General features: G+C 43.7%; 1 protein-coding gene across 2 annotated transcripts in view; it reads left to right on the top strand.

The window, feature by feature from the left end:
• The first annotated feature begins 2369 nt into the window (after positions 1 to 2369).
• ATP10D (ATPase phospholipid transporting 10D (putative)) overlaps positions 2370 to 25798 on the top strand; it is a 148430-nt gene continuing 125001 nt past the window's right edge. Inside the window, exons 1-2 of one of the 2 annotated variants that reach the window (XM_077477535.1) lie at positions 2370 to 2523; positions 11661 to 11790. The gene's annotated coding sequence lies outside the window, so the exon portion shown is untranslated. The remainder of the gene's footprint in view (positions 2524 to 11660; positions 11791 to 25798) is intronic. The other variant, XM_077477534.1, reaches the window with a different exon arrangement.

The raw sequence follows: 25798 nt of genomic DNA, 5'->3' as shown, positions 1-25798 counted from the left end.
ACAGAGAAAGGGGGCTGGCAGAGGAGGGGGGCTGACAGAGGAGGAGTACTGGCAGATGAGAGGGGCTGGCAGAGGAGGGGGGCTGAAAGGTGAGGGGGGCTGGCAGATGAGGGGGGCTGGCTTGGTGCTGGGGGAAGAGAGCAAACAGTGAGCTGCAGCATTCAGGATTCAGCGACGGTGAGAGGGACCAGACCAGGTCCGACTCACCACTGTCAACATTCACCAGTGGCAGTGAAACTGCCAAAAATCATTAGCCCTACTGAAGCAGGGGAAGGAGGGGGGCCCGGGGGAGCGAGCGTGCTGCTGGCGGGAGAGGCTGCATTTGCCGATCGGTATTGACACACTGAAGGGGGAAGAGGTGGATGGAGGGGAATGCTCACCAGTGAAGCCACACAGGACAGGAGCCGTAGAGAGGGGCAGGTGATGTTGGAGAGTGTGTATCATTATCCAGCAACAGGAGGGGGGCGCGCTGCTGCCGGGACACAGGACGGAGTACAGTAAACTAAAGCGGGGGGGGGGGGGGGCTATGCTGCTGGTGGGTGGAGGTATGAACACCCACTTCCCACAGTCGCCGGAGCCTATGCTGCTGTGTCCGGGTTTCAGGAGGAGAGAAACCCGGGCATAGCTGTCAAAACCCGGACTGTCCAGGTCATTCCCGTACAGGTGGCAACCCTATGCAGGGCGCCTGAATTACAGCGGCATGGGGTGCTTTTGAAGCACCTGATTAGAGACATAGGCTCTAATAGGCTTTAAAAAAGGTGATGCTCGCAGGTCACTCAGCTGTGTTCGAAAAGTGAATGAATATTCGCTTTCCTAACACTAAACCACTTCTTTGCCAATTAGGTACTCGGATCTGTTATCTGTCACCTGATTGGCTGAAACGACAGGTGCTGTGATTGGATGCCAGACATCCAATCATAGCAGAGGACAGGAAGAGAGGACAGGAGAAAACATTGAGGAGCTGTCCCACTGCCACCAAGACAGAGTAAGTACAGATGGAAGGCAGGGGGCACACTGGCAGCAAATGCTATATATTGCACAGTGGCTGTGCTTGATGGGGCACAGTGGGAGCAATTGATGGGCACAGTGGCGGCAATTGATGGGCACAGTGGCGGCAATTGATGGGCACAGTGGGAGCAATTGATGGGCACAGTGGAGACAATTGATGGGCACAGTGGCGGCAATCGATGGGCACAGTGGCTATGTTTGATGGCACAGTGGTGGCAATTGATGGGCACAGTGGCTGCATTTGATGGCACAGTGGTGGCAATTTATGGGCACAGTGGCTGCGTTTGATGGCACAGTGGCTGTGTTTGATGGCACAGTTAGCGGCAATTGATGGGCACAGTGGCTGCATTTTATGGGGCACAGTTGCTGCATTTTATGGGGCACAGTGGCTGCATTTGATGGCACAGTGGCTGCAATTTATGGGCATAGTGGCTGCATTTTATAGGGCACAGTGGCTGCATCTGATGGCACAGTGGCTGCGTTTGATGGAGCAGTGGCGGCAATTGATGGGCACAGTGGCTGCGTTTGATAGCACAGTGGCTGCGTTTGATGGCACAGTGGCGGCAATGGATGGGTACAGTGGCTGTGTTTGATGGCACAGTAGTTGCATTTGATGGCACAGTGGCTGTGTTTGATGGCACAGTGGCTGCGTTTGATGGCACAGTGGCTGTGTTTGATGGCACAGTGGCTGCATTTGATGGGCACAGTGGTGGCAATTGATGGCACAGTGGCTGCCTTTGATGACACAGTGGCTGCGTTTGATGACACAGTGGCGGCAATTGATGGCACAGTGGGGGTAATGGATGGTTCAGTGAGGCTGCAATTGATGTTTTTTTTCCCAGAATTTATCAGTTTGTTTGCACCCCCCAAAAGCGCCAGCCGCCATTGCACTGAAATGAATGGGTGGGAGATTTCAGGTGCTTTACAGGCACTATTTCTAGCGCTAAAATGCCTGAAAACCACCTCAGCGTGAAAGCTGTCTCTACTTTACAATCACTTTAATGTCACCCCTGCAATCCCAACCTTTGTGTGACCCTAACCTGAAATGTGACATGTTTACAGGTCTATAAACAACTGAAAACCACTCTGTTGCGTAAAACATTACTTAAAGAGGATGTCTATCTCATTAATTATATAAATACACTTTATTCTATAAGTATCCGAATCTAGTGATATTTATAAAGTAAATATATAAATATTAAATAAATAAATAAAAAGAAAAAAAAGGTTTTCCATTGGTGACACATTCTTCCCCATCCAGGTGTGTGTGACACCCTGAGGACAGAGAATGCTGCTCTGCTCTGCTCTGCCTGGAAGGGGAGGAGACTCGAAATAGTTCATCACTGAGAGGCCGGCGGTGATTGGCTGAGACGCGCCTCCCTGAACCCGAGCCCCGGGCACACACAGAGCGGCTCTTACCCAATGATAGAGAGTCGGGCCGGGAGACTTGTATGTGTACGGGGAGAGCGGACCATGGACCGGACAGGCCGCTGATGTGGAGGAGTCCCGGGCATGGTGAGAGCCGTGTGATGCTGTGCGGGCCACTGAGGTCATCCGGATCACACTCTCCATTGTGTGTAATGGGGAGGGGGCGGGGGGATTAGGAAATTGAAAGCACCAGCGATGATCTGTGTACAGCTGGCAGCATCTCACCCCAGCATTCCTCATCGGGGCAGCCTGGGACTTGTAGTTCTTTCACTTATTGCAGCTTATGTACCCTCCCCCACACTGAACTGATTCATCCTTAGTTTTCAGAAGTTCTACATTGCAGGTCATTGATGGGATCATTATAATAGCAACTTAACAATTGATTGTATAATAATTGTTTATGAGCTGTGTTTTTTGTGTTTTTTGTTTTTTTATTATTTTTGTTTTTTGGCACATTATCCAATCATCACATCCAATCCTGTGCTCATTGATGGTATGAAGGACTACTGAGATTTGGGAGGAAAAAAAATGTAAAAGTTTCAGCTCGGGGTCACAGAGATGAAATCTGGGGTGAGCTGGTAATCAGGAGATGAAGGTTGGGAAGATGTCTGTAGCAGAATCCTGTTCAGATAAAGCAGGCTGAATATGGCTGCTATGGACATGGAGGTCCGTTGTCAGATCCGGGGCTTTTGGGGGTGAATTGAGCAATGATCACGTGTGTGTGCCCCCCCCCCCCATCCACTGTTAGCTGAAATTCAGATAATTTTGGGGGGGATCTAGCAAATGTTGCATAAAAATCAGATGTCTATAGGGGGGGCCCAGCCACTGTTGGCGGAAAATCTGATGTCTATGGGGGGCCCCAAGCTACTGTTGGCAGAAAATCAGGGGTCTATTGGGGGGCCCCAGCCACTGTTGGCGGAAAATCAGATGTCTATAGGGGGGCAAAGCCACTGTTGGCAGAAAACCACGTGTCTATTGGGGGGCCACTGTTGGTGGAAAATTTGAATTTTATGGAGCCCCCAGGCACTTTAAGCTAAAAGTAATATGTCTGGGGCCCACCCCATGACTCCTAGCTAAACATCATATGTCTATGGGGCCCTCAGCTGTTGATAGCCGAAAGTCCTGTGTCTATAGGGGGGGGGGGGGCGGGCAGCCATTGTTGGCTGAAAATCTGAACAGTGTTGTTGTCCTAGGAGCAGCTTGCCCATCATTATGTGACCCGTGTGTAGCTTGCCCTGAGGCCGGTCCGATTGTACACAGACAGGCTTTGCAAGTCTTGTCAGCTTTTAACTGGCCATCCATAGCATAAGATTTGCACATGGAACAGCCGTTGGATAGTGCATAGGTTACCTTTCGCAGGCCTGAAGTAGATGTAATAATCTAATAATATTTCATTGAATACAATTTCATAAGTTAAAGCTTAATGTGTCACAAACAAATGGCATGTATTATTAAAAAAATATATATATATTCATTCCTGGTTGCACCTCTATGCTGCTGATTTCCTGCAGCTTCTTTGCAGCTACTTCTGGTCTACACGCATGCACTCCAGAGATGGCTGCATGGCATTTCTCAGAACAGTTCCCTGAATCCAGATACCATTAGTGGGTCATGTCTGTCTAATGTGTGTTGAAACATCCTCTTATCAGAAGCCCATGTGACAGGGAGACCATGCAGAACAAGAAAAGAGCATTGTCACCCGATAAGGGGAAGTGCCTGAAGAACCTTCATATTATCCACCCCAGCAGTATTTTTGGTTTCCAATGTGAATACGTAATCAGGGCTAAGCTTGTTAAACTTTTTTTTTTATTTTTTTTTTTATTTTTTTTTGTGTGTGTGTGTGTGTGAGATTTTAGTGATTGGGTTTACTTGTATGTGAATAGTGACCATACACTGTACAATTTCCTTTTAGATCTACATTACTATGTAGTACAAGAGCCTGCCTGACTGGATACAAATTGAAAGCATTGTTTAGGTTTGTCCTTGTTGTGTGTGTGTGTGTGTGTGTTTTTTTTTTTTTTTTTTTTTTTTTTTATATAGGCAGATTTTTTTTTTTTTGGATAGAGTATGGGAGGGTATAACCCCTGTAAGTTTTTTTTTTTTTTTTTTTTTTTTTTTTTTTCCATCCTTGTCCCATTGGGGAGATTTCCCTTCACTTCCTGTCCCATAAACAGGAAGTGAGAGGAAATCCCCCCACAAATTAGGGGAATCCCTTGGGGACCCCCAGGTCACCAGAACTAGTGTCCCCATTGGATGATTTCTCCTTTCTTACTTTTCTGGGGACAACCCGAAAGATGGGATTTTCTTTTATTTTCCCTTTCAATAATGGACAAAACAAGAGTGTGCCCCGGTTCACACAGGGGCGACTTGTCCAGACGACTTCGCCGCCTGACAAGTCGCCCCCATTCTGTACTACGGAACCGTTCTAATAGGAGCGACTCGAGTCGCTCCGACTTAGAAAAAAGGTTACTGTACTACTTTTGCGGCGACTTCGGGCGACTTGCATTGACTTCTATACAGAAGTCGTTTTGCAAGTCGCCGCTGAGGTCGCGGCAGGTCGCGGCGCTGCAAGTCGTGCCGCGTCCTGTGTGAACCGAGCCTTACAGAGACACAGACGGCAATAAAAACTGGTGTTCTAATCCCTCTCCACTCTATCCAAAACGAATAAAAGTTTTTTGTTTTTAGTTATACTTTTAGGGTACGTTTCCGCTGAACGCAGGTTTGAAATCCGTGTGAGTTCAGCTGTTTTCAAACCTGCGAGTTCGGTGGTGATTTGAAAGACGTCTGCGCGGGTTCATGCACAGATGTCTATTGAAATCGCCCCTAAGGCTACTTTCACACTGGGGCGGTAAGGCGGCGCTAGGTTTAGCAGGGCTTTACCGTCTTTTTAGTGGTGCTTTTCGGCCGCTGGTGGGGCACTTTTAACCCCCGCTAGCGGCCGAAGAAAGGGATACTACCACCCATGTAGCGCCACTGCCAAAAGCACTTTGCAGGTGCTTCAGGCAGCACTGCCCATTAATTTCAATGGGCAGGGTGGTTTAGGAGCGGTGTATACAGCACTCCCGCACCGCTCCCAAGATGCTGTTTGCAGGACTTTTTCTAGTGTCCTGCAAGTGCACCGCACTCGGGCTTTTACACTGGAGTGACAGGAGAGGCCCTTTACAGGCGCTATGCAAGTGTTATTTTTAGAGCTAAAATGCCTGTAAAGCACTTCAAAGTGAAAGTGGCCTAAAGTAACCAAAAGTAGTGCAGGAACTACTTTTGGAAATCAGTGTGGTGTCACACCGATTGGGAATTTTTTACTTTTTTTGTCTATAGGCAGCCTTCTGAAATCAATACAACCCCCATGGAGTGTGTAGTGTTTTCCTTTTTGCTCCTGAATGGCCTTGGTGTTCCCAGTCACACAGGCAGGCTTTGTGTCCTTCACACAGTGTCATGTTCTCCACCTGTGATTAACTCATAACCAGTTCTTCTCAATCATCTGCCAACCCGCGAATAAAAATACCTCCAATTTTATTTAATTACACCGCCTACAGCTTCCGCACTGATTTATTTATTTATTTATATTACATAGTTACATAGTTGAGGTTAAAAAAAGACCAGTCCAACCTATGTGTGTGATTATATGTCAGTATTACATTGTATATCCCTGTATGTTGTGGTCGCTCAGGTGCTTAATAGTTGTTAATAGTGTTTTGAAACTATCGATGCCTATCCCTATTGTGGGGTCACCAGTACGGTATTTGTAAATTGAAATCATATCCCCTCTCAAGCGTCTCTTCTCCAGAGAGAATAAGTTCAGTGCTCGCAACTAGGGATGCACCGAAATTTCGGCCGCCGAAACATATCGGCCAAAAATGCCCTTTTCGGCAATTTGCCGAAAGGGAAAAAACGGCCAATAATTGAGCTGAAAATGGGGCGGGGCCTGGGCGGGGTGGAGCTCCGCCCCTGGTGCCGCCCATCATGGGAGATCTATAATGCAGGAGAGCCGCCTCCGACCGCCTGGCTCAGTAGAGCGGCGGGAACATCACAGCTTTAATTTCAATAGCTGTGTGTTCCCCGTCGCGCGCCGTCGCATACAGCCCCTCCCCCTTGTCCGGGGAACTGTGATAGACAGATTACCCGTCCATATTGGACGTGTGATCTGTCTATCACAGTTCCCCGGACAAGGGGGAGGGGCTGTATGCGACGGTGCGCGACGGGGGAACACACCGCTATTGAAATTAAAGCTGTGATGTTCCCGGCGCTCTATTGAACCAGACGGCGGAGGCGGTTCTCCTCTCTCTTCGCTGTATCACTGGCTGCACAGGGGACAAACACACTGGCTGCACAGGGGACAACACACTGATCTCTTTTATCATGTCGTCAGTCTCTGACCACCTCCTGTACCAATGCCGCCAGTCTCTGACCCTCTTCTGTATCATGCCGCCAGTCTCTGACCACCTCTTGTACCATGCCGCCAGTCTCTGACCACCTCTTGTACCATGCCGCCAGTCTCTGACCACCTCTTGTACCATGTCGCCAGTCTCTGACCACCTCTTGTACCATGTCGCCAGTCTCTGACCACCTCTTGTACCATGTCGCCAGTCTCTGACCACCTCTTGTACCATGTCGCCAGTCTCTGACCACCTCTTGTACCATATCGCCAGTCTCTGACCACCTCTTGTACCATGTCGCCAGTCTCTGACCATCTCCTGTATAAAAATATTTAAAAAAAAAGTAAAACAGTCATTTTCGGTATCGGTGCTGTATCGGTATCAGTATCGGTTTTGGTTTTTGGCCTAGTGTATTTTTCATTTTCGGTATCGGTTTGGGCACCAAAAAACCCATTCGGTGCATCCCTACTCGCAACCTTTCCTCATAACTGATATCCTCCAGACCGGACCAGAGTCTTGTAGAGCGGGAGAATTATCGTTTTATCTCTGAAGTTAAAGTGGAGTTCCACCCAAAAATTAAACTTCTGCTTTTCAGAATTCAACCCCCCCCCCCCCCCGTGTCACATTTGCCACCTTTCAGGGGGGAAGGGGAATAAATACGTGTCTAATCCAGGTATTTGCTCCCACTTCTGGGCATAGATAGCCACAGTATCTGTGCCATGTCCGGAGCCTCCTCTGCCCTCCCCCCCCCCCCCCCCCCCACTGTCTTCTGGAAGACACACAGGTCCCAGAAGACAGCAAGGACCAGTCTGATCGCGCAGTGCGACTCACGCATGCGCAGTAGGAAACCAGGCTGTGAAGCCACAAGGCTTCACTTTCTGATTACCATACCGAGGATGGCGGCGCCTCCGCCTGAGAGCCAAGGGACAGATCGGCTTCGGGTGCAGACATCGCGGGTGCCCTGGACAGGTAAGTGTTCATATTTTAAGTCAGCAGCTGCAGTATTTGTAGCTGCTGACTTAAAAAAAAAAAAAAAAAAAAAAAATTGTCGGCTCTCCGCTTTAATCCCTTTGTTTTTAATGCATGCCAATATAGTTTGCTTTGTTAGCAGCAGCTTGGCATTGCATGCCATTGCTGAGCCTATCATCTACCAAGACCCCCAGGTTCTCTTTCCATCCTAGATTCCCCCAGAGGTTCCCCCCCAGTGTATAGATTGCATTCATATTTGCCACCCAAAATGCATTATTTTAACTTTTTCTACATTGAACCTCATTTGCCATGTAGTTGCCCACCCCATTAATTTGTTCAGATGTTCCTGCAAGGTTTCCACATCCTGCAGAGAAGTTATTTCCCTACTTAGCTTGGCATTGTCCACAAATACAGAGATTGAACTGTTTACCCCATCCTCCAGGTCATTTATGAGCAAATTAAATAGGATTGGTCCCAGCACAGAACCCTGGGGGACCCCACTACCCACCCCTGACCATTCCGAGTAATCCCCATTTATCCCCACCCTCTGAACTCCCCTTTTTAGCCAGTTTTCAATCCATGTACTCACCCTATGGTCCATGCCAATGGACCTTATTTTGTACAGTAAACATTTATGGGGAACGCTGTCAAATGCTTTTGCAAAATCCAGATACACCACGTCTACGGGCCTTCCTTTATCTAGATGGCAACTCACCTCCTCATAGAAGGTTAATAGATTGGTTTGGCAAGAACGATTCTTCATGAATCCATGCTGATTACTGCTGATGATACTGTTCTAATTGCTAAAACTGTGTATATAATTCCTTATCATCCCCTCCAAGATCTTGCATACTATTGATGTTAGGCTAACTGGTATGTAATTCCCAGGGATGTATTTTGGGCCCCTTTTAAATATTGGTGCTACGTTGGCTTTTCTCCAATCAGCTGGTACTATTCCAGTCAGTAGACTGCCATTAAAAGTATCGTATCACAAATCCAGGCGTGGATGATTGTAATTCCTCACACATCGCTTCCTGTCACCAGGTCTGCGCCATTCTCCTCACATTTCACTTTCATTAGCACTGAATCTCAAACTTCTTCAGGTGGGTGTATTGGGCTTAGGCAGCCCATACATTATGCATTTCATTTTATTTTTTAGTTCAGCCGGCAGGTTGAATGAAAGAAAAGGACTTGAGTCCCCCATCTACACATTCAATGCTGCAAAGGCCATCTGGGGACACATGCTGCTGTCACAAAAACGATCCCCACCGTCATACTTGGTGGGCAGTACTGCTTTCCAAACATGACCCACTCAAGGTGAATGGGCCGTGCTATTACCTCTTGCAATGCATGTGGTGCAGGCTTTAAGGGGTTAAAATGGATGGGGAGGAGGTGACTTAAGGCAGCATACATTGAAATTTGTCAGTTTCAGCAGGAACTGGAATTATTTCAATTCATGTATGGGTAGACTGGTTGTACAGAAATTGATCTATTAGTCAACTTCTGTACAACCAGCCTGTCCGTTTTTTTTTTATTTATTTTTTTTCTTCCCCCCCTACTTGATCAGTGTTGCAGGCTATAGCCGTCAGTGTTTCAAATGTGGAAGTCTCCCCAGTGTCAGAATACAAGAGCTCAGTGGTGGGAAGTAGGGTCACACCAATACTAAGCTCTTGCAATCTTGATTTGATTCCTGTCTGAATCGCATGTGGTTCCCTGCAATGCAAGAGATGAGAGGGAGACAGAGGCTCCAAGCCGCCAATAGTGTAGCAATTTTTATTCAATAAAAGGGTTAAAATGAAATCGTGTTACACTCAGACATCATTGGTAATGGGCATAAAACAGGCTCAGTATGGAGCCCCCAGTCCAAAGTTCAGTCCCCACTAGAACCGCTGGAGAAAGTGCAGCGAAGACGGAATCCAGGCAAGTTGTAGAGCGAAGCTGCGGGAGACTCTATCTGTCAAAGGAACTGTCATATGTCCAGGATGCTGTGGCCAATCAGAATGCATTTCAGAGGCCAAACCACACCTCCTTCATCAGCCTTCTGATTGGCCATGACATTCTGGACATGCGAGGTATTTACATTCTAGCACCAAACCTCTTGTGTTAAGCTAAAGTGGTAACCTGTGATTTTGCTGGGTTTCGGATGCGTTTGCTGTGCATTTTTTTGGGGTTGCCTGCACTTGTGAAAAATGGACATGTCACTCAAAAACACAAAATCGCAGTGCGTTTTTACTGTGATTTTGCTATTTCCATTAATTTTAATAGGAAGCTGCATTTTTGGATGCAGCACGTAGAACTTTAAAAAAACGCACTGCACCTGTAATGCAGTGGTATAAAAGGTCCAATAGGATTTACAGGGAAAACGTTTTTCTTGCAAGGAAAAAACGCTGGAAAAACTTATCTGTGTGAAAGGGCCTTAGTGCACTAGTGTGCAGACATACATAGAATTTAAAGGGATACCCTTTTTCTTGCGCTAAAGGTGCCAATAATGGCCAACAATAAACTCCTATTCATTTCAATTTGATATTAATTAAAAAGTCAAATATAATACAATTTTATATATAACAATTTTAATTTTTTTTCAGTCTTTGGCTAAGTGCATCCTGCATTTTGCTTTCGGCGCCAAAACACCTCTAGTTATGTTTTATTTATTTTTTTCCTTTCCTAAAATTCAAAAAAAGTGAAAATATATATATATATATATATATATATATATATATATATATATATATATATATATATATATATATATATATATATATATATATATATATATATATATAATTTTTATTATTATTTTTTAATTGCTGTGCAAATACCTTTATGACATACAAAAATTGCAGCACCCACCAATTTATTCTCCAGAGCCTCTACTTTAAAAAAAAGTAAATTTAACGTTTGTGTTTTAAAATCTTCTAGCAAATACTGATTGTTACATGTAAGCAAAAAGGTGCCAGAAAAGGCCTGATCTTCAAATGGATATTGTATGCTTGTGCTTTATGTACATCAACACGTTTCTTTGATACCCTCTAGTTAGCAAGTCACGGACCGTGATTTATGTTATCAAGATTGAGTTGGGAGCCTTAAAGTGGTTCTACAGCCTAAATATTTTTTTTTACTTAATATGCATGTTTTCGGTAGTAGTATCCCCTCTCATCCTGTAGTACTCACCTATGCCCTCATTTGACCCAGCATTGTGCTTGTCTGCAGCTCTTCTCTCCTCTCACTTACTGGTCTCGCTGGCTTTGCTGGCAGGCATGGCTGAGTCTTGCTATCTGCGTCAGACTCGGACAGCAAGGTTTAGGAATGAGCATGCTCAAGTGCCCCAAATAGATTTGCTCACTATGGGGGCACTTAGTGGAGGGGAGTAGCCAGGAGCGCCGGGACCTGAGACGACAAGGTTCAGGCCGGGCTGTGTAATCACATTGCACACCTCAGGTAAGTATAAACTAAAGACAACCACTTGGAAGCAGTAATACACCCAAAAGCAAACCTTTTATTTTATTGCAGCTTGTCAATTCTTGGATATGATGGCTGTTTTCGTTTTTTTTTTCGTTTTTTTTTTCCCTTTCCTTTTCACCTGGCGGCTCTCCAGCTGTTTTGAAACTACAAATCCCGTCATGCATGTGATTTGTTAGGGTCTTGCAATGTCTCATGGGACTTGTAGTTTCAAAACAGCTGGAGAGCCAAGGTTCCCTACCCTTTTTACTAATGGCATCTAGGTATTCTAAAAGCAACACAGCTACTGTAACTGCTTTATAAAGTATTAGCTGGAGTTTGGCTTCAATTTGTTACTGTATCTAAATCTGCTAGTATATCTAACACTTCAGACTGACAATACTGCTGACAAAGGTGTCTCTATTTCTCCTTCACCCACAGTGGGGGCGTCTAATACAGGAAGTGAGCTACTGGCAAATCACCAAATGAACACCGAGGGGAGGAAACTAAAAGAAAACAAATGCGGCCCCCACATCTAAAGCGGAGTATACACATATCATAATTTGGCCAGGTCAGTGGGGGTGTAGATATGAGGGGGGGGGATAGGGGGCTATCAGCCCAGCTTAATGATTGGTAATCTGCATTTTAAATCACTAATAAAAAGGCTTGATTTTAAATCGACTTAATTTAAATCATAATTTTTAAAAAGCAACTGTCGTCTCTGTCCTGCAGCAGCTCCCGCTGTTGACTCACTGACAGTCCCATTCCCTTTAATGGGACGGCTGGTGATGTGGCAGTGACACAACAAGGTGAGGGACGTGGCGACAGCAGGTGATTGGATGCCCGCTAACAGGCGCTGCCCTGATGGATCTGAAATGACAGGTGCTCTTTTTAAATGGAAGGACTTATTCTTGCTGGTAGTTAGAATCTTTAATATTTGCAAACAAAATTAAGGTTTCTATTTATAATAATAAGCTGTCAGGTTAGTAAAACAGCGATAGAACTGATTCAATCATTATACAGTTTGTAGCGTAGATAGATTTGCAAAACAATGGGATAAAGGAATATTCCTGAACTTTTCTTATCTTATAGTTACTGTGAAATGTGTGTGTGAATGCATCAATGCAGTTATCTCAGCTTGCAGAGCTTGGAATCCATTAAATGGGTTTACCAAAAATGTAAATATTGCAGAATATAAAGCCTCATGCTACATAACTAAGCTCCATTTCATGCTGAATAAACTTTATTATTATTATTGTATCTTAAATGGGAAAACTATCTTTAGATTGAGTGCCATAGGCTGCAATGTAAACCTTAAACCTTGCATGAAAGTTGCACCTGAATGTTATACATGTGACAGTTGTTCATTATCATTAGTCTTTGCCAAAGTTGCATCCAAGTCACACCCATCCAAAGAAAAATTGCATCAAAGTTGCATCACAAAGTTGCACAACTGTGAATGGAGACTTATGCTAGCCATACACCAGTCGAAAAAATCATTAAAGCGGGAGTTCCGCCGTTTTTATTTATTTTTTTTTATTTTTTTTTAAAGCCAGCAGCTACAAATACTGCAGCTGCTGACTTTTAAAATAAGAACACTTACCCGCCCAGCGAGCCCGCGATGTCGGCACCCGAAGCCGATCTCTCGATCGTCTCTCGGGTGCTGCTGCCCCCATCTTGGGTATGGGAATCAGGAAGTGGAGCCTTTCGGCTTCATTTCCTGGTTCCCTACTGCGCATGCGCGAGTCGTGCTGCGCAATAAGGATGGACCCGCTGCCTCTGGGATCTGTGTGTTTCCCAGCAGGCAGCGGGGGACTTTCGGAAAGGGGCGTAGATCTACGCCCCTTTCCGCAGAGAGCTATCCCGGAAGTGGGTGCAGATACCTGTACTGTACAGGTACCGGCACCCCCCTCCCCCCTGAAAGGTGGCAATTGTGGCGCCGGAGGGGGGGAGGATTCCAATGAGCGGAAGGTCCACTTTAGGGTGGACCTCCGCTTTAAAACTTGTTTTTGGAAAACGAACAGAAGGTCGTGAGAGCAAACTAGCTTGCCATCATGTAATGGCCGAATTTTGAATGGTAAATTGTTCTATGGACAGGAGTTAGTTTCTCATTTTTGCTTTTCTGCTTTTGGGTCACATGCAGTTGTGCTCATAAGTTTACATACCCTGGCAGAATTTATGATTTCTTTGCCATTTTTCAGAGAATATGAATAATAACAAAAACTTTTCTTTCACTTAAGGCTCAGTTCACAGCGACATGTCAGACCTCAAGAACATTAAATAATAGTTAATGAGAGCTGTCTTCATGTACACTACTGAAGTCGCCCCAACTTCAGAAAATGTTCCTGTAATACTTCAAGGCAACTTATACCCATAGATTTCAATGGAAGTTGCCTCCAAGTTGGATCTCCATCTATATTGAAGTGATTTTACAGGAAAAAGAAAATAATTTACCAAGGTACTTCCCACGTTTACCCAGGCAACCCCCTCCCTCCCACAGAGCTGACTATTTTGTGATTGGCCACAGCCAAAGTCGTCTGTCCTGGAGGCAACTTTAAGTTGCGCTTAAGTCGCCCCCAAATCGCCTTGGAAAGTCGTGCTGTATGTCGGGTTGCCCCTGTGTGATCCGGCACTCATGGTTAGTGTTTGGCTGAAGCCATTTATTATCAAACTGCGTTTACACTTTTTTTATTTTTATTTTTTTAAATCGTAATGATAACAAACTACCCAAATGACCCTGATCAAAAGTTTACATACCCCAGTTCCTAATACTGTGTATTGCCCCCTTTAACATCAATGACAGCTTGAAGTCTTTTGTGGTATTTGTGGATGAGGCTCTTTATCTTACCAGATGGTAAAGCTCCCCAGAGGGGTTCAATGATCTTGAGGTCAGGAGACGGAGATGGCCACTCCTAGACCTTCACTTTATTCTGCTGTAGCCAATGACAGGTCGCCTTGGCCTTGTGTTTTGGATCATTGTCATGTTGGAATGTCCAAGTACGTCCCATGCGCAGCTTCCTGGCTGATGAATGCAAATGTTCCTCCGGTATTTTTTGATACCGACATACTGCATTCATTTTGCCATCAATTTTTGCCAGATTTCCTGTGCCTTTTTTTTTTATTTTTTTTTATTTTTTTGTAGTTCACACATCCCCAAAACATCAGCGATCCAGCCCTGTGTTTCACAGTAGGAATGGTGAACCTTTCATCATAGGCCATGTTGACTCCAAATGTAGTGTTTATGGTTGTGCCCAAAAAGCTAAATTTTGGTCTCATCACTCCAAATGACTTTGTGAAGGTTTGATGCTTGTCTCTGTGCTGTTTGGCATGTTGTAAGCGGGATTCTTTGTGGCATTTGCGTAGTAATGGCTAACACGTTTTTTCAGAGTCCTTTATTTCACCTGAAGTTATCTGTGGGTTTTTCTTTGCATCCCGAACAATTTTCCCGGCAGTTGTGGCTGAAAATTTAGTTGGTCTACCTGTTATCAGGTTTGTTTTCAACAGAACCCTTAATTTTCCACTTCTTGATTAGTTTGAACACTGCTGATTTGACATTCTCAATTCCTTGGATATCTTTTTATTTTTTTATTTTTACTTTTTTTTTAATTTTTTTTATGTCCCTTTTCTGTGTTTCTGTTTTATGTCCCTTTTTCCCTTATCTGCAAACAGATCACAGGTGAGCATGGTTACCTTTTTAATAGCCATCCAAACCCCTTTGTGTCAACTTCTGTGCATGTTATCAGGACAAAATCACCAGGGTGTGTAAACTTGTAATCGGGGTAATTTGGGTAGTTTGTTGTCATGATTTTGAAAAGAGTAAACACAGTTGATCTGATAATAAATGGCCAAGAAATCTTAAATTCTGTCAGGGTATGTAAACTTATGCACAGTACCAACAGTTCAACTTCTAATGGGCGAGAAACCCGTTAACCTTTCAATTTATTGTCCACTTGGCAGAAGTTTTTTTGTTTTTCAAGCTTTTCCTTTATTAACTTAAAAAAATAAAAAATAAATTCCATTGGCTGAACAAGAGAATCAGTCAGTTCCCCCATCTGCGATAATGGCAGATGGAGGAATCTTCCATGCCGGCTATTGTACTCAGGCGGTCACTGCACCCACAGATGTCTGAATACATGAACAGTCACTGCATCTGATATGATGATGTTGCTGCTCAGCCAGTAATTTGCCATCCGGTTTCCAACCAATTTTTAATTGAGTTTTGTTGAGTGGTGCTTGCAGGCCAATCTACAGCTCAAATGTTGGCCAGTTTAGCAGGAATGGTCAGCTTAACCAATTCAAAATGATGGGGAAATACAGACTTTGAGTTGCAGGTAGAGCAGGAGGTGAAGGTGATTCCTCTAGCGAGATAACCTTACAACTCTGTGGTGTAGATAAGGGAGGGGATAGGGGGCTCCAAACACCCCCACCCCAGAGCATCCATCGGCAGAAAATGGCAGGTAAAAGCCCAGATCGCAGATCTCCTTTCTCAATCTGACCCCTCTCCTAGGCCTAGCAGGTTCTTTCTGCCCCACTTTTATGTGTTTTAATGTCTTATGTTGAACTGCATCAGGTTATCAGTTTTCTGTAGTATGTTGACATTTAGTAGTGGTGTTGGGCCATTATAACTTGTTTACTAATTTGATTTTGGTATCTTCCTCTGTCATCCCCTTCTGTTTAGTGCATGTTCCCTGTGTCACTGTCTGTTATTCAGAGACACAGGGTTTAGGAAAGTCATGGTCTTCTTGCACTTCAAAATGCTGGAAAAATGTCCTTAGGTCGGCCATAGTTGGAGAAAATGTATTTCCTGCAAACACGGGTTGACAGGAGAATCCTCCCATGGAGCCATTGTGTTCTCCGGTCGGAGATGGCTTCCCCAACCCCTCCTCTGGGAGAACACAGTGATTATTGCTAGCAGCTATAACAGCTGCTTTCAATAATCGCATGTAAAATCTAGCAGGCTGGTTGTACCCAAGTTGATCGATCAACTTGGGTACATTCAGCCTGTTCATACATGGTTCCAATCTCAGCCTTTTCTTGCTAAACTGGTAAAGATTTAAACAGTCTATGGCTGGCTTTAGTCAAGTAAAATAACATTGGATTCAACTTCTCTGTTCTATTGAAGAGTTAAGCTGCCTTTTGGATGGTGCCAAGTCAGCAGATGACCATACTGTCAGGACAGACTGGGTCTAAGGAGGTATAGCCGTGCATAAAGTGCCATTTGAAACAGGACAATGTTCATTATGAACAGGACAAACCTCAGATAAGTACTTAATTGGATTGGCCTAGTTCATATGTCTGGGAGACGTTCTGAATAGAGCTCAGTGCTCTGTAGTGTGCAGCTAGTCAGACTGGGTTAGAGGGACCTCATGGGTGACAGTGGCCCTCCTAGATTGGAAGGGACAACACTGCAGGGTAATGGAAGCGGGCACTGTAACCTCATAAGCCTGCATGGTCTCTTGACTGGCTCCTGTGCATGTGGTTTGCTGTTGGTGACATTATAGTTTGTATTAGTATGTAATCTTATATAGACTAATATTGTTCTATACTTGGCATGTTATTGGACTGGCATAGTCCTATTGACTGCTTTATCTGATCTCTGTACACTGGACTGTGTATGCCATTTTCCTGACCGTTGCCCTTTTATGCTATATTGTACAACCCTTGCTGGGTGCTCCCTAGTCACTATGTTAACCGCTTGCCTACTGTATACAGTACATATAAGGCGGCTCTCCTGCGCAGGATCGTGTACCTAGGACTTGATGTACTGCAATTGGCTGAAGCTCGAACCAATCGGTGGGTGCCAGACCCTGATTGGTCACCGACATCCAACGATCAGCTCCAGACATTACTGTTTTGACAGCAGCAATGTGCTGTTATTGTTTTTTTTTTTCCTGCAAAGGAAGTAAAAAACCTGCACACACAGTAACACATGTTGGCCACACATTTAACCCCTTGATTCACCTTCCCAGCCAGTGTCATTAGTACAGTGACGGTGCATACTTTTTAGTACTGATCACTGTATTGGTGTCACTGGTTCCCAAAAAAGTGTGTCATACGTGTCAGTTAGGCATTTAATTTGTCTGCCACAGTATCGCAGCCCCACTTTAATTTGTTGATTGGTGCTATTACTAGTAAACTAAAAATTCCATAAAAATATCTGATTATTTTGTAGACACTATAACATTTGTACAAACCAATCAATATACGATTTTGTTTTACCAAAAATTATGTAGCAGAATTCATATTGGCCTAAATTGATGAAGAAATTCAATATTATTTATATTTTATTTTTTCCTTGTTGGATATGTTTTTTGCAGAATGTAAAAAAATAAATAAAAATATATATGTAATATTTGTAAAAAAAATATTTTTATACAGGTGATGGTCAGAGACTGGGGACATGGTACACACCTGTTCACCCTCCTTGGTGGCGAGCGGTACCCTCGTGACATGCTGCCACCGAAGGAACAGGGATGCGCGCACACGATCACGCGCATTCCCTGTTTAAATGGATGGACGTCATATGACGCCTTCCCAGAATGAGAACCGTGCCGCCTGATGGCCGGCGGGAGGTGTAACGACATATTCGGTGACCCATCGCAATTTGCTACTGAAGTGACGTTCCGTCGCCGGCATCTTGCTACACCCCACACTCCTTCATTGTAAGGATACACTAAGAAGGGGGAAAGCGGACATGTTACAACCCCCCCCCCCCCCCCCCCCCTGTTCGGTTCACACCAGAACCTGCAAACAGACCTAAACTTCGTGTGAACTTTAGAACCCTATTAAAGTCTATGGGACTCGAACGTTCACAATCTAAAGTGCTAATTTTAAAGGCTAATATGCAAGTTACTGTCCTAAAAAGTGTTTGGGGACCTGGGTCCTGCCCCAGGGGACATGGATCAATGCAAAAAAAAAGTTTTAAAAACGGCCGTTTTTTCAGGAGCAGTGATTTTAACAATGATTAAAGTGAAACAATAAAAGTGTAATATTCCTTTAAATTTCTTACCTGGGCGGTGTCTATAGTATGCCTGTGAAGGGACGCATGTTTCCCGTGCTTAGAACTGTCCCTGCACAAAGTGTCATTTCGCAAGGAAAAAAAGGTTTTAATTTGATGCAGGGTTCCCCTTAATATCCGTACCAGACCTGAAGGGCCTGCTAATTGAATTTAGGGGAACCCCCACGTGTTTTATTATTATTTTTTTTTTTTTTTTCATATATATCAATGAATAAATTGTCGGCTAATACAGAGAACACTCATTGAGTGTTCTCTGTATTACAGGAGCCGAAATTGGAAAGTGAATTTAAAAGACTTTTTTTTTCCTAAGCATGGGAAACATGTGCCCCTTCACAGGCATACTACAGACACCGCCCAGGTACTAAATGTAAAGGAATATTACACTTTTAATGTTTCACTTTAATCATTATTAAAATCACTGCTCCTGAAAAAACAGCAGTTTTTAAAACTTTTTTTTTTTTTGCATTGATCCATGTTCCCTTGAGCACGACTCAGGTCCCCAAACACTTTTTAGGACAGTAACTTGCATATTAGCCTTTAAAATTTGCACTTTAGATTTCTCCCATAGACTTGTACAGGGTGTTCCGGCTTTTCGAATTTGCTGCGAACAGCCCAAATTGTTCACTGTTCGCTGAACAGGCAACTCGAAGCTCATCCCTAATAGTGAAATACAGGACTTAGAACTCCGTCTGACTGCTTAGATGTTGAATTTTAAAAGTAGTGGCAACCCTGCTCATTTCACAGGTTTAGTAATCTGACAGAAGTTCGGAATGTCACTTCCGTAGCAAACTGCGATGGGTCATCAAATATGTCTTTACAGCGGCAAGAGGTTAAGGGGGTTGTAAAGGTTTGTGGTTTTGTTATTTAAAAAAAATAAAAAACATGTTCTACTTGCCACTTTTGTGCAAGGGTTTGTGTAGCCCTAATTCTCCTTCTGGGGTACCTCACCGACGATCCTTTTCCTGAGTGCCCCCACGGAGAGCCGCATTCCAAGGGGACACCAGGCTCCCGTGTCAGTGGATTTGATTGTCAGCAGTGGGAGCCAATGGCTGCACTGCTATTAACCTATCTAATGAGAACCTGAGACAAGGACTTCAGGTAAGTAAAAGGGGGGGCTCTTGGGTTTGCTGCTGCACTACGAAAGGTTTTTCACTCTATTTTATTTTTTTTATTTATGTTTTTTCACCTTTTTAATGCATATAATGCATTAAGGTGAAAACCACGAGGGTTTACAACCCTTTTTAATGCATTGTAGGTTCAAAAAAATCTTCTACCTTTACAACCACTTAAAAAAAAAAAAAAACTGAAGTTGATTAAAGCATGCCTTTCACATTGTTTGCAGTAGATGTGACTAAGAGCCGTGTATTTTGCTGTGGTCATGTCAAGGTCACTGTATTGTGCTCTTACATTGTGCAGACAATGTAAATGTTACAATAATTAGGTTGATCATCGATTAGGAGTGAGCTCCTAAAGAACAACAGGCAGAAATAATCTAATAAAATTGTATTAGAGCCCATTCCAACTTGTGCATGCGTCTTCTGTACTCGTGTTGTACGTGTGTGTGTGTGTGTGTGTGTGTGTGTGTGTGTTTTTTTTTTTTTTTTTTTTTTTTGCGCTTTCCTAATCATTTTTATTGTAACCATGAGCCACATTATGGTTATTTTTCCAACACACCACAAGTCAATGCTGTTCTTTGTTGCATGTGCTGAGGGTTGGCTGCATTTGTTTTGGCCAGGTATGTGAATCGGGAGACTAATAAATTAGTGACATTGCACCACACCATAGCACATTAAAGTAGATGTAAATCCAATCGCTTTATATCTATAGAAGCTTTATAATCTTAATGTAATTTTTTTATTTGAAATCTGCAGCTTTCATTAAAACAATAACCGGTGCTCCCATGTACCTGACAGTGCATTTGCCCGCACCACATTGCATGGTACAAAAGTATTGTGATCCAGGTGCAGTGCATTTCCAAAAGCAGCGTATGCACTATATTTGGTGCAGTGCAATTTCAGTCCATTCAAAATGAATGGGCTGAAATCACACTCCACAGAACTACATGTGAATCGCACAGGAACACACGCCACATTCCTGTGCAATTCCTAGTGTGAATGGCCCTTAAGAACGGACATTTTTGATTTGGGGTTTAATACTGCTTTAAAGCATGACTTTGTTGCTGATCTTTTACCTTCACCAACTTTGCCATCCATGTTCTTATGAGCTCTGTAGTTCCTCTGTAATTTGCTGCGGAACTTGCTGAAAAAAACGCTATTGCCTGCTGACTTCCTGTTTGTAAGACTGCTGGCTGCTATCCCTCTCCTCAGCTCCGTCAGCGGTCTGACACGCCCCCCATGTAATCCTGAAAAGCCGAGCCAAGGAAGCAGGCATGTTGTAGGCGGAAAGGGGTCTCCCAGTCCTCAGTCTGTGCCGGCCTGTGTCCTCTCTCCTCCCTTCTCCTCCCTGCCAGCAATCTGCCCCCCCCCCCCCCCCGTCTCTATCTCCAGGCAGAGAGGAGATTATTATCAGTACTCGCTTGTATGACACACCCAGGATGTCCCACTGTGTGGGGTATAGTATACAAGAACGCTGCTCTCTGATGTCCCGCTTCCCGCTGTTATTATAATTGACAGCGCAATGTGCCAATTGTGCCATTATTTGCACAGTGCGCTGTCAATCATAACAGCGGGTGGGGGGGGGCGTAACCTATCATACCTTGTGTTGTGTATGGCTTGCTGGCTGCAGAATGAGGGGTGTGATTTATATTGAAGTGGGCGAGTTCATATTTACATGTACAAGCCTAGTGTACCTCCCCCACATTCACTCCCATCCCAAGGATTCATGGGAAATGTAATCTGATTACAGTTAAAGAGAGAAGGGGATATGATGCAATCACTGTTCTAACACCTCTTCCTTGCCAGAATATGGGATACATTTTTTTGACTCACAAAACTGACTTCCTGAAAATGTAATCCGTCATATCTCTTAAACAGTAAGAAATTTCACAAATGTAATAACTAGGGGTGCACCGAATGGGTTTTTTGGTGCCGAAACCGATACCGAAAATGAAAAATACACTAGGCCGAAAACCGATACCGAAACAGCACCGATACGATTTTTTTTTTTTACATACAAAATGAAAAATGTTTCTACTTATGTCATTTTTTATTTCTTTAGGTTACACCTATACCTCTTCACCTAAGGATAAGATTTATCATGTCATTCATTTATTACCATTATGTATGCTTTCAACGTGTCAGCTTGATTTTGGTGTTTTAGGGGAAAAAGTATTTTTCCTTTCATCCATTTAAATGTTAATCTTCAGACTTTGGATGTTCACAGGTGTTTCCTTAATTGCTATCTTGTCATACACATATTTTATTCATTTGTCTAATTGTGTGTGTGTGTGTGTGTGTGTGTGTGTGTGTGTGTGTGTGTGTGTGTATAGCTCTGTATGTATATTCTGCTCATTAGCTATGACTAAGCACCGTGTTCGGTGTGAAACATGTCAGCGGCTGTGCAGTTAGTCTGTTTACCAGCCTAGATGCTATGATTTTAATTACATTTTTGAAATAAAGTTGAATAATTCGGAGTGCGGCTATCCAGCTACATCTTTTCTACTTCAGTTCCTGTTGCAAACAGAGCCAGCACCCTGTGGTATTGTGGAGACAGCTGTTTTGGGAGAAGTCATTACCTTAGAGCGGTAATTCTTTGTATTTGGAAACCGCACCGATACCGACTGACTGTTTTTTAAAAACATTTTTATACAGGAGATGGTCAGAGACTGGCGACATGGTACAGGAGATGGTCAGAGACTGGCGACATGGTACAGGAGGTGGTCAGAGACTGGCGACATGGTACAGGAGGTGGTCAGAGACTGGCGACATGGTACAGGAGGTGGTCAGAGACTGGCGACATAATAAAAGAGATAAGTGCAGCCAGCTATGCCCCCACTGATGCCGCCAGCTATGCCCCCACTGATGCCGCCAGCTATGCCCCTCTGCAGTGAAGAGAGCCGTCTGGTTGAATAGAGCGCCGGGAACATCATGGCTGCATCAGTCCTGCGCTATTCACCCCCATCATGGGCGGGACCAGGGGCGGGGCGGAGGCGGAGTTCCGCCCCAAGACCCCGCCCCATTTTCGACTCAATTATCGGCCGTTTTTTTCCTTTCGGCAAATTGCCGAAACGGGCATTTTCGGCCGATATGTTTCGGCGGCCGAAATTTCGGTGCATTCCTAGTAATAACTGTTTAGTGTTTTGTGTTGGGGGGGGGGGGGGTGTACTAATGGGGGGATTTTTTGAAAATCCCAGAGTTCTGCTTTAAGGCTTTGAGGTGGGTTTTTGGGGAAGACATTTTTTTTTAAAGGTAACTTATCCTTTAGGAAAGAACTGTAATATAAAGTTAAAGTGGAATTTTACTCTTCCAATCAACACTGATTATTTTTAATCAGCATTAGTAAATTGATAGGAAAGTATATCATATTTACTTGTGTTACATTTTATTTTACATTTCTTCAGTTACTGGTTTCTTGCCTAGGCAAATTATGTCATACAGGAATCTTCAGGGGGGAGGAGGGGTTTTCTCAGCTAAACACACCCTCCTGCCTGCATGCCTCAGCTAAGGGCAAATTGATTCCTGGAAGTAAATGCTGCATCAATCATTTGCCCTTACTCGAGATGGACAGGGCCAGAAATACTAGAAGGTGTTTTTCAGAGCGATTCCAAACAAAATAAAGCATGGAGACATGGATGGATGGATGGCGGAGTTTGCATTTGAGTACTAAAAATTTATGAAATAGTGTTTTTGGTTTGTGGTGTTCAGATGCAGGGAATATCTGCTTTAAAATATGTGCTTACTTAAAATGCACGATGCTTTCCCCTTAACATAGTCTGTTATTCTTTAACCACTTGACCACTGGGCACTTAAACACCCTTAATAACCAGACCAATTTTCAGCTTTCGGTGCTCTCACATTTTGAATGACAATTACTCAGTCATGCAACACTGGACCTATATGAAATTTTTGTCCTTTTTTTCCACACAAATGGAGCTTTCTTTTGGTGGTATTTAATCACCGCTTGGTTTTTTATTTTTTGTGCTATAAAAGAAAAAATACAGAAAATTCTGTAAAAAAAAAGATTTTTTCTTTTTGTTTCTGTTATAAAATTTAGCGGATTATTAATTTTTTCTTCATAAATTTTGGCCAAAATTTATACTACTACATATCTTTGGTAAAAATAAGTACAAATTGGTGGATATTATTTGGTCTTTGTGAAAGTTAGAGTCCACAAGCTATGGCGCCAATATCTGAAAATTGATCACACCTGAAGTACTGACGGCCTATTTCAATTCTTGAGACCCTAACATGCCAGAAAAGTACAAATACCCCCCAAATGGCCCCTTTTTGGAAAGAAGACATTCCAAGGTATTTAGTAAGAGGCATGATGAGTTTTTTGAAGTTGTCATTTTTTCCCACAATTCTTTGCAAAATCAAGATTTTTTTTTTTACTTTTTTTTTTTTTTTCACAAAATTGTCATATTATCAGTTTATTTCTCACACAGCATATGCATACCACAAATTACACCCCAAAACACATTCTACTATTACTCCCGAGTACGGTGATACCACATTTGTGAGACTTTTACACAGTGTGGCCACATACAGAGGCCCAACATGCAGGGAGTGCCATCAGGCGTTCTGGAGCACCCAGGACAATTCTGACATTTCTCTCTTACATGTAAAAATCATCATTTATTTGCTAGAAAATTACATAGAATCCCAAAACATTATATGTTTTTTTTTTTTAGAAAACACCCTGGAGAATACAATGGTGGTCGTTGCAACTTTTTATCTCGCACGGTATTTGCGCAGCAATTTTTTTGTGTTAAAAAAAAAAAAAACACAGTAAAGTTAGCCCAATTTTTGCATAATGTGAAAGATGAAGTTACACCGAGTAAATAGATACCTAACATGTCACTCTTGAAAATTGCACAGGCCCGTGGAATGGCGCCAAACGTCGATATTTAAAAATCCCCATAGGCGACGATTTAATTATTTTTTTTTTTACTGGTTATATGTTTTGAGTTACAGAGGAGGTCTAGGGCTAGAATTATTGCTCTCGCTCTAACGTTCGCAGCGATACCTCACATGTGTGGTTTGAGCACCGTTTTCATATGTGGGCGGGACTTACGTATGCGTTCGCTTCTGCATGCGAGCACATGGGGACAGGGGCGCTTTATTTATTTTAGTTTGACATATTTTTCCCCAAAAATAAATTTTTTGATCACTTTTATTCCTATTACAAGGAATGTAAACATCCCTTGTAATAGGAATATGGCATGACAGGTCCTCTTTACAGTGAGATATGGGGTCAATAAGACCCCGCATCTCACCTCTAAGCTGGGAAGCCTGAAAAAAAAAAAAAAAAAAAAAAAAAAAAGATTCTGGATTTGATCGTATTGGCGAGTCGGTAGAAGCACCGGAGGGCAGCGGGAGGGGCGGGGGGGGTCTATGGCTGGGTATTGCAGGGTATCACCGACTATGGCTGGGTATCTCAGAGTATGGCGTTGCAGAGTATTGCGTTGCAGAGCATTGCAGGATATTGGGTGTTGCAGAGCATTGCAGTGTTGCACGGTATTGGCGGGTGTTGCAGAGTGTTGCAGGGTATTTGCGGGTGTTGCAGAGCATTGCAGAGTGTTGGCGGGTGTTGCAGGGTGTTGGCAGGGAATTGAGGGGTTAATTTTCGGTGAGCAGCGATGTGGGCACTGCAGATGCAGCCCACATCGCTACTGACACCGATCTCTTCCCCCTCCGCTGTTCCGATCGGTCCAGAGAGGGGGAGGGAGGAACCGGCGTCATAACATGACGCTGGTTTGTTTACAAGTGATCACTCCGTCATTTGACGGAGCGATCACGTGGTAAACAGCCGCTATGAGCAGCCGTTTACCGTGATCCGTGATGCTCTCGAGTGCGCGCCCCAAGGGGCACGCGAGAACGGAATTCTGGAAGGACGTCATATGACCGCCTCCCAGAGATAAGAAACCGCCCTGTAGCCGTCATTTGGCTATAGGGCGGTTGTTAAGTGGTTAAACATATATACAGTATGTGAGTACACCCCCTCACATTTTTGAAAATATTTTATTATATCTGCTGCAGCTCAGTTTAGGGTCTTGACATTCTCCTTCTAGCCTAGGCCATATTTATGTAGAGCAACAATTGTTTTTTTCAGATCCTCAGAGAGTTCTTTGCCATGAGGTGCCATGTTTAATTTCCAGTGTCCATTATGAGAGAGTGAGAACGATAACATCAAATTTAACACACCTGCTCCCCATTCACACCTGAGACCTTGTAACACTAACGAGTCACATGACATTGGGGAGGGAAAATGGCTAATTGGGCCCAATTTAGACGTTTTCACTTAGGGGTGTACTCACTTTTGTTGCCAGCGGTTTAGACATTAATGGCTGTTTATTTTGAGGGGACAGAAAATGTACACTGTTATACAAGCTGTACACTCACTACTTTACATTGTAGCAAAGTGTCATTTCTTCAGTGTTGTC

Source organism: Lithobates pipiens, unplaced genomic scaffold (genome assembly GCF_037356315.1).
Source record: "Lithobates pipiens isolate NorthernLeopardFrog02 unplaced genomic scaffold, aLitPip1_a1.2 Scaffold_13, whole genome shotgun sequence".
NCBI lineage: Eukaryota > Metazoa > Chordata > Amphibia > Anura > Ranidae > Lithobates > Lithobates pipiens.
The sequence above is the reverse complement of the archived record's forward strand: the minus strand, read 5'-3'. Positions and strand labels throughout refer to the sequence as shown.